Raw genomic sequence first — 17,394 nt, forward strand, 5'->3', positions numbered from 1 at the left:
TATGTAGCTGGCTTGCTTTGAGGCATAGGACTGTTAAGTGCACAGTTTACCGAACTTTGTAAAAAATCTACAATCTCGTTTAGTATTTATATATCTTTACTTTCTCAACTTCATTTGATATTCATCTGCTTGTGGCTGATTCAGTTTTGTATGGTATGATGTTTAATTCTGATTCTGCGGTGTCTTGAATGATTTACAATCTATGGTGATCAACGCTGTTGTAACTGGGCAAATTCAGACTTGGTTTAAATCTTTGGGAGGGCGTGATAGTGATTGATTATACTGTTACAAAATACAGAATAAATATTATGTATGGTTTAACATCTTTACTTTATCAACTATATTATCTACTAGAAAAATAATAAACCTGTAGTTGGAGTTCATTTTAGGATTATTAATTGGTATAGTCTGTTTGCTAATATTATTTCCATGGTGATAACAAATATTCATAGCATGTAAAAATTTTTTTTTTTTTTTTTTTAAAATTAGGTTTACACATAAATTTTAAATACCGAATAACTCACCCCCTCTTGGGATTAGACCATTACTTTTATATGAGAATGGAGATTTAGTTCCATATTCCACTGTGAGGCACTACTTATTTCTCTTTCAATCCTATTCCCGTGACCACCTTAAATTTGGTTCTTGCATGCATTATCACATCATAGAGAAGAAACACTCAATCAATGTAAATTCCACTTGATTCATAATTTTTTTCTTGAACAAGCGTCTGCGCAAATTAACTTAGGGTATTGTGATGAAAAGTGTGTGTCTAGCACGTATGCTTATATCAGGGGTCTCTGGTTGATGAAGTGGAAACTCTTTCCTCTTTCATTTCCGTTCGTTGAAACACAAATTTTGAAGTAGTTAAGATTTAAAGTTGGTATATTTCCTGAGAAAAATGCTAGTTTAGCTAAGATTGGGGTAGTCATTTTTTATGTGATGTTTTTTAATCGGTTGGCGATTTGAGATGCTTTGTTTCTAGAACTTTATAATATCTATCACATAGATTCTGTGTTTGTATTCATATGTATAGAGTATTGTTTGAGTAATCAACAATGGCCTTACTGCAACTCTTGTTTTTACCACCCAACTTTTCTGATTTCTTCTCTAGCCTTCATATTTCCGCCCCATCATTAACATTCATCTCAATCTCAAAGAAAAAATGCTTGCAAAGTTTTTTTAAACAATCATTAAATGCATCGGATGCATTTCACAATGAGTACATAGTGAAATCATTTAGAAGAAACTCCACGCGATTTTGTTGACTTTCCTAATAAATATGAATTGGAGATAAGAGAGCAATTGACTACCTTTCTTTGGTGAGTAGTTTGGTTACAAAAACTGTGCATTCTTCTTTTTTGTACATTTTTATCTTAAAAATGTAGTAAAATAGGGTAGCTTTGACATAGTCATTTTTTACACACACAAGTGCATAACTGAGCTTGTAGCAAAGGAGAATTGAGTTAAATAGAAAAGCGAATTCTTTGAATAGGGCAGTTCATATAGACACCTTAAAGTTATAGACTGTGATAAAGTTTAAAATTAATTTAAAGTAAACTGCTTAATACTTTTGTGCAAGAAGATTTCACACCTTATGATACCCCCCTATCTCAAATGTTTTTATGGAAATATATACAAATATACAAAATTTTATTGAGGAATGAAATTATCAAGAGTAGCACGAATTTGGGTTACAAAACTTTAAAACGCTTGATTTGTTTAAATGTTACAAACCTTTAACGCATGACATTGTGGGTGGTGGGCTCCGGGGGGGGTTTGGGTTATACAAAGTCTTTAAACGGCATGATTTTCATGTACTGTTACTACTGGGAATTGACTAGCCACCCTTGATAAGCTGGTCTCGTATGATCTTTGCTGTTTGAAGGACCCTCCGTGGCATGTGGGGTGGGGGTTTAGTTTTTTAGATTGGTCGTAGAGTTTGTTTTGTGTCCTTTGTTCTCCCCTACTTTTTTTAATTAATATGTGATATCTCATTCATCTTCCCGCCGCTCCCCAAAAAAAATGAAGTGTGTGATATTTCCCATAAGTGGAAAAAATTATTGAACTTAAACTTTGCAGAAATATTAAACGGCTCAGATCAGAAAATTGTGGTGAATAACAAGAAAGTAAGACCCATTTATATGAAGGTATTCAGGAGATGAAGATATTGCTCGAATTTCACACAGTTCGAATACAACCACAAAGCAAAATGGGGTGGTAGAGAGTCATGAATCGGACTTTTCAGCTGGAGAAAGTTTCGATGTATGTTGTCTATGCTGTGTAGACAAAAGGTTTTTTGGGTTGAGGCTGTTAGATATCAGCTTAGTCAGCTCATCACTCATCTCCATCATCTGAAAAGTAGGGGAAACACCCTTTGAGGTATTATCTGAAAAGCCTAACTAGTGATAATATGATTCTTTACATGTATTTTGGTGGCTATAGGCTTATTAATCATGTTAAAGAATTTAAGTTGGATCCAAAGAGTTAAGAAGTAATATTCTTGGGGGATAGATGCAGGAGTCAAAGGGGATACCGTCATTTGCGTGGTCTAAAGATGAAAAAAAAAATGATTTTAAGTAGGGATGTGAATTTTGATGAACTTGCGAGATGAATGAAAACAACTACGCAAGGAGTCACGAGTGAAGAGAAGACCAGTGGTACTCAACAAAAGGTGGAGGTTGAGACAATTTTGAGGAAACCCAGTGAGAAATGAGACTACACAAGGTAACTCTCTAGTTCCGATGGGAAATAGTTTACAAGAAGATGAGATTTCAATTCGAGAATCTTCTCAGCAACAAGAATCAATTGTTTCTCCTAGGCTACGGCGATAAATTTGAAAACCTGCTCAGTATACTGATATGGTGGCCTATGCACTTCCAGTTATGGATGATAATGTTCCTTACACTTTTAAAAAATCCATGAGGAACTCTGAATCAACAAGTGGAAAAGAGCAATGGATGAAGAAATGCAGTCTCTTCATTAGAATCAGACTTAGGAGCTAGCCCAGCTGCCCAAGGGTAAGAAAGCAATTGGTTGCAAATAGGTTTATGTAAAGAAAGAAAGATTTCCAGATGCAAATAATGTTCGCTTAAAGCTAGATTGGTAGCTAAGGGTTATGCACAGAAGGAAGACATTGATTATAATGAGGTATTTTCTCCAATTGGTTTAAACTTTCTTCATTCGAATTTTATTGGCTTGATAGCATAATATGATCTTGAACTAGTTCAGCTCGATGTTAAAATTGCATTTTTACATGTCATTTGGAAGAGGAAATCTATATGAAATAGTCAGATAGATTTCAAGTTGCTGAAAAATAAATTGGGTATGTAAACTGAGGGTAAATCGTTGTATGATTTAAAATAGTCTCCAAGACAGTGGTACAAAACTATTTCATCGTTTATGATGGGTCAGAAATATATCATAAATAAACATGATCATTATGTTTGTTTCGCAAACTACAAAATGGATCTTTTTATATATCTACTTCTTATATGTTGATGATATGTTGATAGCTTCAAAGAATAGGGAAAGAAATCAATAAGTTGAAAAGTCAGTTAAATCAAGAGTTTAAGACTAAAAGATCTTGGTGAAGCAAAGAAGATACTTGGCATGAGATTCGTAGAGACAGAATGAGAGGAAGAGTTAGTTTGTCTCAGAAACAGTATTTGAATAAAGGTAGTACAAAGTTTTGGCATGTCTGAGCATTTAAAACTAGTAAGCACTCCTCTTGCTTCTCATTTCAAACTTAGTGCGGCTTTATCTCCTAACTCAGATGAGGAACGTAAGTATATGTCACAGGTTCCTTATGCAAGTGCTATTGGTAGTCTGATGTATGCAATGGTTTGTACTAGACCAAATATTCACAAGCTGTTAGTATGGTGAGCAGGTATATGCATGATCCGAGTAAAGGACATTGGCCAGCTGTGAAATGGATTTTGAGATATATTATAATACAATAGATGTTGGTATTATATTTGAGGAAAAATAATACTATTGATCAACATGTTGTTGGATATGTGGATTCTGATTTTGCTGAAAATTGGATAAACGTCGATCAACTGCTGGATATGTTTTTTACATTTGCTAATGGTCTAGTGAATTAGAGGTCTACCTTACAGTTCTACCATTGCCTCGTCTACAATAGAAGCAGAGTACATGATAGCTTTCAAAGGCTATTAAGGAAGCTATTTGGTTGCAGGGTTTACTTGAAAATTTGGGAGTTGTTCATAAGCACATTATTGTGTTCTGTGATAGTTTAGAGTGCTATTCATTTGGCAAAGAACCAAGTCTACCATGCACAAACAAAGCACATAGACATTTGATTTCATTTTATGTGGGACATTATTGATAGAGGCAAGATACTTCTTTAGAAGATTACTACAACTGAAAATTCCACAGATATGTTGATCAAGATTGTGACAACAATTAAGTTCAAACATTGTTTAGACTTGATCAATATCCTGCAAGTCTGAATATTTTTGGAAGGCGCTTGATGATATGGAAACTCCAGAAAATGTTGGTGACCGAAAAATTTGTTGAATTTATCGTCAAGGTGGAGATTTGTTATTTTTTGTCCCACATTGGTAGAATGGTTCCACAAGTAGTATAAAAAGTTGTTTTAAATTTTTTGTATTATTTGTCCCACATTGGAGAGAAGTATTTTTGGACTTGAGGTTGAAGTTATATAAAGAGTTCAACTCTTCATTTATAAAACACACCTTAAAGTTGTACTTTGTTAAGAAGTAATGGAATGATCATCGGCACCCGAGGACGTAGGTAATATACCGAACCTCGTTAATTTTTTTTTCTTATTTTTTTACTGTTTTATTATTAGTTTCTGCAGTGCTTTAGTTTTTTATATATTCAATAGCAATAGTTGTAGTATTGGTAGTTGGCATAAGTGAGCTGCCCGACACAACACTTCCGAACTTGTTTTAACTCTAAGACCATGATAATATGCATTAACCAAGGTACCAACAAGCTTTTGCTTTGTCAAAATAGGCTTACTTCTTCAAAGATGTCAATGAAAATTACAAACTATGCTTACTTCGAATTTTAATGCAATGAACGTCCAACTAACTTGTCTATCAACTAATAAATATCTCTCTTCACTTGAGCATTAGGACACTTAAGTGGCCTAGTCCAATATATGAAGGTCATCTTCTACATAAGTGGGAAACCAACAAATCTCCCCCTTTTGATTATGTTATGATTTCATCATACTAATAACCTCGCAACAAACCACACATTTCTCCCTGACAAAGATTTTAGCATCACTGAAATGTTATCATCAATATAATTTTCAACGAGTGTTAGAATCTAATACATCTTTAATCTGATAGTATTTGACATAAATATGCTTTGATCTATTAATCCGATAGTATTTGACATAAATATACTTTGATATAGAGTAAAAAATAATATTTGACATCAATATTCTTTTATATATATATATATATATATATGTATATGTATATATGAAAAACATATATATCCATTTATAATTCCTCTACCATATCAAAATAGTAGGATTGAAATAAATCTTTCCTAGTCAAACTACAGACATACATCAACACTAATTATCGAGAACTTCAAATCTTTAGCTAGCACCACAATACAATACGAAGCACCATAAGTAAGGTCATATACGGAGATGTTTTGCCTAAAAATAAAGGGTTGTTTCAATGACAAAAATTAGCTCATGATTCAATGCACAAACACATCATCCAAAACAAAAGATGAATCATTAATATAATGTCAAATTTTACAATTGAATAAGAGACAACATCATAAAGTAAGTTGACATAAGAGATGCCTTTATCCCACACTGCACAAAAAAATTGGTTTTTAGTGGCAAAAGTATTAGTGACGGTTTTAGAACCGTCACTAATACATTCATTACTAAAAACTAGTTCTCCCGCTCAAACTATCACGTGAAACCACTTTTCACGCGGAAACTATCTCGAGAAAATATTAGCGACGTTTCTTGGGGTATTAGCGACGATTTCAAGTCGTCACTAAAAGACACTTATTAGTTACAGTTAATTAACCGTCACTAATAGTATTGTATTAGTAAACAAAGTCAACAATATTAGTGACGGTTCATAGAAACTGTTACTAATAATACATTATTAGTAATAGTTCTGTTAAACCGTCACTAATAGTCTATTCTTAGTGACGAATTTTCTAAATTGTCACTAATAGTGTTTTTTATTAAAAAAAATTTTAAAGATTCTTATTAAAAATTTAGAAAATCAATAGTTTCGTCAAATGTGTAGAATATTTTTTAAAAAAATTTGTATTTATAGATTTCAATATAATTACAAAAAAAAAAAAAAGATACCTTGTTTTCAATTTTTTTAAAATTATATAAAATAAATTTTAAAATCATTTATTTTGGATTTTGGATTTTAATTTATGTATTAGAAAAAACTTTACATATGAAGTAAAATCCAAAATCTGAACTTCATCATCCCATTCACAATGTAAGAGTTATAAATCTATAAAATAATTAAAAAATCGTGTGTCTTGTGCTTGTGGTGTTTGGATATATATTTTTCGCATATATATATATTATTCTATTTTATGGTTATAGTAGATTCACACAAAGAGGGAGTTTGAGTATTGTTGTTTCTCCCAACAAGATCGTCACTAGTGATCTTATATTAGTGACAGTTTTAGAGTACTCCTTATGCGACTAAGTCACGACAACTATTTTCACCATTTTCTGGTGGAACCATTGGTGCCACTTTTGATTTTACATTAGAGTCACCCTAGAACTGGGTTGAACCTCTGTATGCAGAGGGAAATCTTCCTCCCCATTGCTCCATTCACTTACCGACTCTATCTTGATCTTGAAATGTCCTTCACTAGGATTGCTAAGATTCCTCAATACATAGGCATTGCAACCTTTCCTATGCATTCTTGTTTGATCATATGGTGAAATCTTAGGATTACTCATCTTCATAAACATATACTTTATTATATTTGCTTGAGTCAATTTATGACTCTTCCACTAGTTATAGTTCCTAATGGAAACTCCAATTTGGAATGATATTAGCCAGACAAACAAGAATTCAACATTCTCCCAACTAAATTCAAGTCAGAAAATTTGCCTAGAAGTTCTTGATCCATTCTGAATTATTTTTCATTTTAGTTTTTCAAGAACACACAAAAACATAAACTAGCTGATTTTGCATTTTTATAATATTTATGAGATAAATAAATAACAATAAATAATTTTCAAACTATATACTATGGAAATAATTTTATTTTTTTCATTTTTTTAGTTGTTAAAAATAGTTATTATCTCAAAATTTTCAAATTTATATATAAAATTTTGAAAATATTTTTTAATTATTTTATAGATTTCTAACTCTTACATTGTGAATGGGACGATGAAATTTAGATTTTGGATTTTAATTATATTGACCATATGTAAATTTTTTTTCTAATACATAAATTCAAATCCAAATTCCAAAATAAATGATTTCAAATTTATTTTATATAATTTAAAAAAAAATGAAAACAATTTATCTTTTTTGTAATTATATTGAAATCAATAAATAAAAAAATTTTAAAAAATATTCTACACATTTAACCAAACTATTGATTTTCTAAATTTTTAATAAGAACCTTTAAAAAAATTTAATAAAAAACACTATTAGTGATGGTTTTTTTAAACCATCACTAATATAGTTAAATAAATTTTTTATATAATTTTTATTTAAAAAATACTATTGGTGACGATCCTCGTAAACCATCGCTAATCAAAGACTATTAGTGACGGTTTTCATAAATCGTTGTTAATAATAGACGGTTTTTGTAAATCGTTACTAATATTGTTAAATAAATTATTTTTACATTTTTTAAATAAAAACACTATTAGTGACGGTTTAAAAAATTCTTCACTAAGAATAGACTATTAGTGATGGTTTAAGAGAACTGTTACTAATAATGTATTATTAGTGATAGTTTCTATGAATCGTCACTAATATTGACTTTTTTTTAGCAAGGAGCGAGTCGAGTAAAAAAGTCCTTTAGTGACAACATGAAACTGTCACCAATATCCCAAGAAACGTCGCAAATTATTTAATTAATTAATAATTAGTCTTAATTTTTTTCCATATTATTTCTTTTTATTTGTTTATTTAATATATTAATTTAATAATATTTAACTAATTAATTGATTAATAATTTTAATTAAATTTTTTTTTTTTGAGTTATTACATTCTTCCCTCCTTAAGAAATTTTGTCCTCGAAATTTTGCTAGTTAATCAATCATTTTCTTAACCTCTGAAATCAACTAACCAACCTCATACCACACATTTCCATATACTCCAATTTAAATATCAAACACCCAACTTGACCACAAACCATTAAATCACATCACTTAAATTATTCTCCTTCAAAGATTTTCCTCTACAAATCAATCAACCTAACCTTCGAGTTCAAATCCTAAGTTCGAATTTCTCTGTTCGAAAACATCACCATCGATGGATTTACCATGATTTTATGAACTTAACTACTTCAAAAAAAAAAAAAAAAAAAAACATAGAAGACCATTAAGGGATTTCTGCCCCAAAACTTAGGAAACACGACTCAGAATTCCTATCAGTATCTTAATCTACCCATTCCTACCCTAATCACAACTCAATCCTATACTCTGGTATAAATCATTCCAAAACTAATACCCGAATATTTCCATATCCATGCAATGTGAATCTAATCACACTTCCGGCTGGATATTACTCTGATACCATAATGTAACGCCCCAAACCCTTCAACCTAGGTTCGGTACGTTATACCTGATAAAATCCTGATAATCCATAATCCATAATATACACAGCGGAAAACATAAACATAATTTCCATATAACATAATATCAAAGTTTACTAATTTTAACTATAATCCATAATAAATCATTCATCACTTGCATTTCCATAAATTTACATAACTCCCAAAACATTTCAATATTTTCACAATCATTCCTTACTCAACAGCCTTAAAATATAAAGACATAAAACATAAATATTTACATTCCCCAAAATTAACATAGAAATATACCCTTTTCTTTTTATACAATCCTCAAAAGTTTACTGGCGAAGGCTCCCAAGAATAGGGAAATCTACCCGCCCATACAAGTAGTTTCCTTCTGCCCTAGCACATTATGCAGCCTATTGCTACACCTGATACAATCAGGACACTTGCCTTTCTCAGCAAGCCCTCGGGCAAAGAATTTGTCTCGCCCAAACGTAACATATTCTACTAGCATAAATACTATTAATACCATAATACATTATTCTTTCTGTCATTGTTCAACCATTCACCTATGTTCATGTTCATAACTTTAACATTTCACTTCATTTCACTTTAAGTGACTCTTTCCCATTTTCATACTCAGCATCTTTCATCTATTTTACCCAACATCTTTCAACTGTTTTACCCATCATTTTTCAATTGTCATACATTTACCCAGCATCTTTCAGCTGTTTTACCCAGCATTTTTCAGTTGTTTTACCCAACATCTTTCAGCTGTTTTACCCAACATTTTTCAGTTATTTACCTAGTATTTTTCAGTTGTTTACATGGTTGCATTAACACATACAAGCAACATAGTTCATATCATATTTTATTCATAATGCATTACTTACTTAACCTGCATCTCATACATTTAACATATATTTGCACAAAATCTCATGCCACATAGTTTAGCAATAAAATTCATACATTGCCCGTAAAATAAGTCAACCAACATTTAACGTTTATATACTGAAAATATCTTTCATTTCTTACATAATTATCCTGAAAATATTTTCTACTTTCATCAGTTCATTTTCGCATATATGTATCTAATAAACGGCCCTAAACTCAGAAAAACATAATTTAAATAGTTGTTATTTTAAACTCATACTGAAACATATACATGTACATATAACACAATTTATTTTTCATTAAATTCATAAAAATTCTCATTTAAAATATATTTTTTCCCTTACTAATTTCTTAAATTACGCAAACAGGGATCCCGAAAAATACTTACAGCGCTCACCCGGACCCTGAATCAAAAATCCTAATTTCATGTAATTAATTCTAAATAAAATATTATTTTAATATTTCCTAAACCCAGAAATTCCAAATAAATAAATATACCCTTAAATATAGTCAAATTACCAAATTTTCTAAATCTCACTCTCACTTTGGAGTGGGTTCTAGAAAACCCCAATTGAAAAATTACCGATGCCAAAATGACGACGAGCACGACTAGGACCCCATGGTGGTGCTTGATCGTCGATTTAATAGAAAATTTAACAAGAAATTGAGAAATTAAGGGAAAGTTATCTTACCTCAGGAATGGTACCTACGTCACTCCCACGACAATCTGCTCCAGTAGAAATGTCGGTGGCGGAGCTAAGAATCCAACGACACATTCCGTTTCCCGATTGGTCAAATATCCTTCAAAAAATGAGGGAAGAGAGAGAGGCGGAGACGGAGAAGCGCGGGGACGTGAAAGAATTACAAAGAGAGAGAGAGAGATTGACGCTAAAGAAGAAGAAGAAGATGATGGAATTGGATTTCAAATTGAAATCCAATCCATCTTATTTCATTTAATATATTTTATTTTAATATTATATATATATTTATATATCTTTATTTTATTTTTTTACTATTCCTTTTTATTTATTTATTTATTCAATTAATTCAATAAATGAGGGAAGAGAGAGAGGTGGAGACGGAGAAGTGCGGGGACGTGAAAGAATTACAAAGAGAGAGAAAGATATTGACGCTGAAGAAGAAGAAGAAGATGATGGAATTGGATTTCAAATTGAAATCCAATCCATCTTATTTCATTTAATATATTTTATTTTAATATTATATATATATATATATTTATATATCTTTATTTTATTTTTTTTACTATTCCTTTTTATTTATTTATTTATTCAATTAATTCAATAATGTTTAATTAATTAATTAATTAATAATTAGTCTTAATTTTTTTTTTCATATTATTTCTTTTTATTTGTTTATTTAATACATTAATTTAATAAAATTTAACTAATTAATTGATTAATAAATTTAATTTATTAATTAATTTTTTTAATTTTTTTTTTTCGGGTTATTACATTCTTCCCTCCATAAGAAATTTCGTCCTCGAAATTATGCTAGCTAATCAATCATTTTCGTAAACTCTGAAATCAACTAACCAACCTCATACCACACATTTCCATATACTCCAATTTAAATATCAAACACCCAACTTGACCACAAACCATTAAATCACATCACTTAAACTATTCTCCTTGAAAGATTTTCCTCTACAAATCAATCAATTTAACCTTCGAGTTTAAATCCCAAGTTCGAGTTTTTTTGCTCAGAAAGATCACCATCGATGGATTTACGATGATTTTCTGAAACTAACTACTTCAAAAAAAAAACACAGAAGACCATCAAACGATTTCTGCCCCCAAACTTAGGAAACACGACTCAGAATTCCTATCAGTATCTTAATCTACCCATTCCTACCCTTATCGCAACTCAATCATATACTCTGGTATAAATCATTCCTAACATAATACCTTAATATTTCCATATCCAGGCGATGTGAATCTAATCACACTTCTGGCTGGACATTGCTCTGATACCGTAATGTAATGCCCCGAACCCTTCAACTCGCATCCGGTGCATTATACCTGATAAGATCCTGATAATCCATAATAGATAATATACGCAGCGGAAAACATAAAAATAATCTATATATAACATAATATCAGAGTTTACTAATTCTAACTATAATCATAATAAATCATCTATCACTTGCATTTCCATAAATCTACATAACTCCCAAAACATTTCAGTATTTTCACAATCATTTCTTACTCAACAGCCTTAAAACCTAAAGACATAAAACATAAATATTTACATTCCTCAAAATTAACATAGAAATATACCTTTTTCTTTTTATACAATCCTCAAAAGCTCTCAAAACTCGATTTCGAGGAAATCCTGAAAAATATAAATTCGTATTCGAGTGAGACACATTTCAGTGAGGGAAGAAACAATATATTAAAACAGTGTGTGACTCACATGAGTTTATAAATATCATTTTAGTAACATTTGCAAAACATTATCATAAACACTAAAATCATTTTCTAAACCTAATCAATCACATGCAAAGATTTAACCCACGAGATTACCTAAGAATAGGGGTGATTACCCTCCCATACAAGTAGCACCCCTCTACTCTGATACCTAGGCAACCCAAAGGTCACAGCCAAAGCATACTAGGACACTCACCTTACTCAGTAAGCCTTCAAGTGATAAATTGATCTCGTACTCACACAGTTCATAGAAAAGTTTACCAGCGAAAGCTTCCAAGAATAGGGAAATCTACTCACCTATACAAGTAGTTTCCCTCAGCCCTAGCACGTTATACAGCCTACTACTACATCTGATACAACCAGAGCACTCGCCTTTCTCAGCAAGCCCTCGGGCAAAGAGTTTACCTCGCCCAAATGTAACATATTCTACTAGCAAAAATATTACTAATACCATAATACATTATTCTTTCTGTCACTATTTAACCATTCACCTATGTTAATGTTTATAACTTTAACATTTCACTTTAAGTGACTCTTTCTCATTTTACATTGTTCACATTTCACATTTCATTTCCATTTCATTCATTTCTCTTTTCATTTCATACTAACATCTTTCAGCTGTTTTACTCAACATCTTTCAACTGTTTTATCCAGCATTTTTCAGCTTTCATACATTTACCCAATATCTTTCAGCTGTTTTACCTAATATTTTTCAGCTGTTACCCAGCATTTTTCAGTTGTTTATATGGTTGCATTAACACACACAAGCAACATTATCCATATCATATTTTATTTACAATGCATTACTTACTTAACATGCATCTCATACATTAAACATATATTTGCACAGAATCTCATGCCACATAGTTTAGCAATAAAATTCATACATTGCCCGTAAAATAAGCCAACCAACATTTAACATTTATATACTGAAAATACCTTTCATTTATTACATAATTATCGTGAAAATATTTTCTACTTTCATCAGTTCATTTTCGCATATACGTATTTAATAAACGGCCTTAAACTCAGAAAAACATAATTTAAATAGTTGGCACTTTAAACTCATACTAAAACATATACACGTACATATCACACAATTTATTTTTCATTAAATTCATAAATATTATCATTTAATATATATTTTTCCCCTTACTAATTTCTTGAACTACGCCAACAGGGATCCCGAAAAATACTTGCGGCGCTCACCCGAACCCTGAATCAAAAATCCAAATTTCATGTAATTAATCCTGAATAAAATATTATTTTAATATTTCTTAAACCCATAAATTCTAAGCAAATAAATATACCTTTAAATATAGCCAAATTACCATATTTTTCAAATCTCACTCTCGCTTTAGAGTGGGTTCTAGAAAACCCCAATTGAAAAATTACCTACGCCAAAATGACGACGATCACGACTAGGATACCATGGTGGTACTTGATCGTCGATTTAACAGCATATTTAACAAGAAATTGAGAAATTAGGGAAAAACTATCTTACCCCATGAAGGGTGTCTACACTGCTCCCACGAAAAATCTGCTCCAGTAGAAATATCGGTGGCGAAGTTAGGAATCCAACGACACCTTCCATTTCCTGATTAGTCAAATATCCGTCAAAAAATGAGGGGAGAGAGAAAGGCGAAGACGGAGAGGCGCGGGGACGTGAAAGAATTACAGAGAGAGAGAGAGAGAGAGATTGACGCTAAAGAATAAGAAGAAGATGATGGAATTGAATTTCAAATTGAAATCCAATCCATCTTATTTCATTTAATATATATTATTTTAATATTATATATATATATATATTTATATATCTTTATTTTATTTTTTTTACTATTCCTTTTTATTTATTTATTTATTTAATTAAAATGTTTAATTAATTAATAATTAGTCTTAATTTTTTTCCATATTATTTCTTTTTATTTGTTTATTTAATACATTAATTTAATAATATTTAACTAATTAATTGATTAATAATTTTAATTTATTAATTAACTTTTTTTAATATTTTTTTTTCGGGTTATTAAATTCTTCCCTCCTTAAGAAATTTCGTCCTCAAATTTTTGCTAGCTAATCAATCATTTTCTTAGCCTCTAAAATCAACTAACCAATCTCATACCACACATTTCCATATACTCCAATTTAATTATCAAACACCCAACTTGACTACAAACCATTAAATCACATCACTTAAATTATTCTCCTTCAAAGATTTTCCTCTACAAATCCATCCACCTAACCTTCGAGTTCAAATCCCAAGTTCGAATTTCTATGCTCGGAAACATCACCATCGATGGATTTATCATGACTTTCTGAAATTAGCTACTTCTTCGAAAAAACACAGAAGACCATCAAGGGATTTCTACCCCTAAACTTAGGAAACACGACTCAGAATTCCTATCGGTATCTTAATCTACCCATTCCTACCCTTATCGCAACTCAATCCTATACTCTGGTATAAATCATTCCTAACCTAATACCCTAATATTTCCATATTCAGACAATGTGAATCTAATCACACTTTCAGCTACACATTACTCTGATACCATAATGTAATGCCCCGAACCCTTCAACCCGTGTCCGGTGCATTATACCTGATAAAATCCTGATAATCCATAATCCATAATATACGCAGCGAAAAACATAAACATAATCTCAATATAAGGTAATACTAGAGTTTACTAATTCTAACTATAATCCGTAATAAATCATCCATCACTTGCATTTCCATAAATTTACATAATTCCCAAAACATTTCAGTATTTTCACAATCATTCCTTACTCAACAGCCTTAAAACCTAAAGACATAAAACATAAATATTTACATTCCCCAAAATTAACATAGAAATATACCCTTTTCTTTTTATACAATCCTCAAAAGGCTAAAAACCCTCGAGCTCTCAAAGCTCGATCTAGAGGATATCCTAAAAAATATAAATTCGTATTCGGGTCAAACACATCTCAGTAAGGGAGGAAACAATATATTAAAACAATGTGTGGCTCACATGAGTTTATAAATATCATTTTAGTAACATTTGCAAAACATTATCATAAACACTGAAATCATTTTCTAAACGTAATCAATCACATGCAAAGATTTAACCCACAAGATTACCCAAGGATAAGGATGATTACCTGCCCATACAAGTAGCACCCCTCTGCTCTGATACCTAGGCAACCCAAAGGTCACAGCTAAAGCATACCAAGGCACTCACCTTACTCAGTAAGCCCTCAAGTGATAAATTGATCTCGTACTCACACAATTCATACAATAGTTTACCAGCGAAAGCTCCCAAGAATAGGGAAATATATCCGCTCATACAAGTAATTTTCCTTTGCCCTAGCACGTTATACAGCCTACTGCTACACCTGATAGGGCACTTGCCTTTCTCAACAAGCCCTCGGGTAAAGAGTTTGTCTCGCCCAAACGTAACATGTTCTACTAGCATAAATACTACTAATACCATAATACATTATTCTTTCTGTCATTGTTCAACCATTCACCTATGTTCATGTTCATTACTTTAACATTTCACTTCATTTCACTTCAAGTGACTCTTTCTTATTTTACATTGTTCACATTTCACATTTCATTCATTTCTCTTTTCATTTCATTTCATTTCATACCCAACATCTTTCAGCTGTTTTACCTAGCATCTTTCAACTGTTTTACCCAGCATTTTTCAACTCTCATACATTTACCCAACATCTTTCAGTTGTTTTACCTAACATTTTTCAGTTGTTACACATTTACCCAGCATCTTTCAACTGTTTTTCCCAGCATCTTTCAGCTGTTTTACCCAATATTTTTCAATTGTTTACCTAGTATTTTTCAGTTATTTAATTGGTTGCATTAACACACACAAGCAACATAGTCCATATCATATTTTATTCACAATGCATTACTTACTTAACCTGCATCTCATACATTTAACATATATTTGCACAGAATCTCATGCCACACAGTTTAGGAATAAAATTCATACATTTCCTGTAAAATAAGCCAACCAACATTTAACGTTTATATACTGAAAATACCTTTCATTTCTTACATAATTATCGTGAAAATATTTTCCACTTTCATCAGTTCATTTTCGCATATACGTATCTAATAAACAGCCCTAAACTCAGAAAAAACATAATTTAAATGGTTAACATTTTAAACCCATACTAAAACATATAAACGTACATATAACATAATTTATTTTTCTTTAAATTCATAAAAATTCCGATTTAATATATATTTTCCCCTTTACCTGATTTCTTGAACTACGCCAACAGGGATCCCAAAAACTACCTGCGGCGCTCGCCCGGACCTTGAATCAAAAATCCTAGTTTCATATAATTAATCCTAAATAAAATATTATTTTAATATTTTCTAAACCCATAAATTCTATATAAATAAATATACCCTTAAATATAGTCAAATTACCAAATTTTCTAAATCACACTCTCGCTTTGGAGTGGGGCTTAGAAAACTTCAATTGAAAAATTACCTACGCCAAAATGACGACAATCATGACTAGGACCCTATGGTGGTGTCTGGTCGTCAATTTAATAGAAAATTTAATAAGAAATTGAGAAATTAGGGAAAAGTTGTCTTACCCCAGGAATGGTGCCTATGCCGCTCCCACGACACTCTGCTCTAGTAGAAATGTTGGTGGCGGAGTTAGGAATCCAATGACACCTACCGTTTCCCGATCGATCGAATATCTGTCAAAAAATGAGGGGAGAGAGAGAGAGAGAGAGAGAGAGAGAGGCGGAGACGGAGAGGCGCGGGGACGTGAAAGAATTACAGAGAGAGAGAGATTGACGCTGAAGAAGAAGAAGAAGAAGATGATGGAATTGGATTCCAATCAATCTTATTTCATTTAATATATATTATTTTAATATTATATTTATATATATACATATATATTTATATATCTTTATTTCATTTTTTTACTATTCCTTTATTTAATTAATTAATTAATTAATTCAATAATGTTTAATTAATTAATAATTAGTCTTAATTTTTTTTCATATTATTTATTTTTATTTTTTTATTTAATACATTAATTTAATAATATTTAACTAATTAATTGCTTAATTAATTTTTTAAAATATTTTTTTCAGGTTATTACATTTTTGTAGTGAGGTTCAACCCAGTGCTTGGGTGACTCTAATGTAAAATGAAAAGTGGCACCAATGGTTCCATCAGAAAAGGGTGAAAGCAATTGTCATGACCCAATCGCATAAGGAGTACTCTAAAACTGTCACTAATATAAGATTATTAATGAAGATCTTA

Source organism: Malania oleifera, chromosome 1, assembly GCF_029873635.1.
Source record: "Malania oleifera isolate guangnan ecotype guangnan chromosome 1, ASM2987363v1, whole genome shotgun sequence".
Lineage (NCBI taxonomy): Eukaryota > Viridiplantae > Streptophyta > Magnoliopsida > Santalales > Ximeniaceae > Malania > Malania oleifera.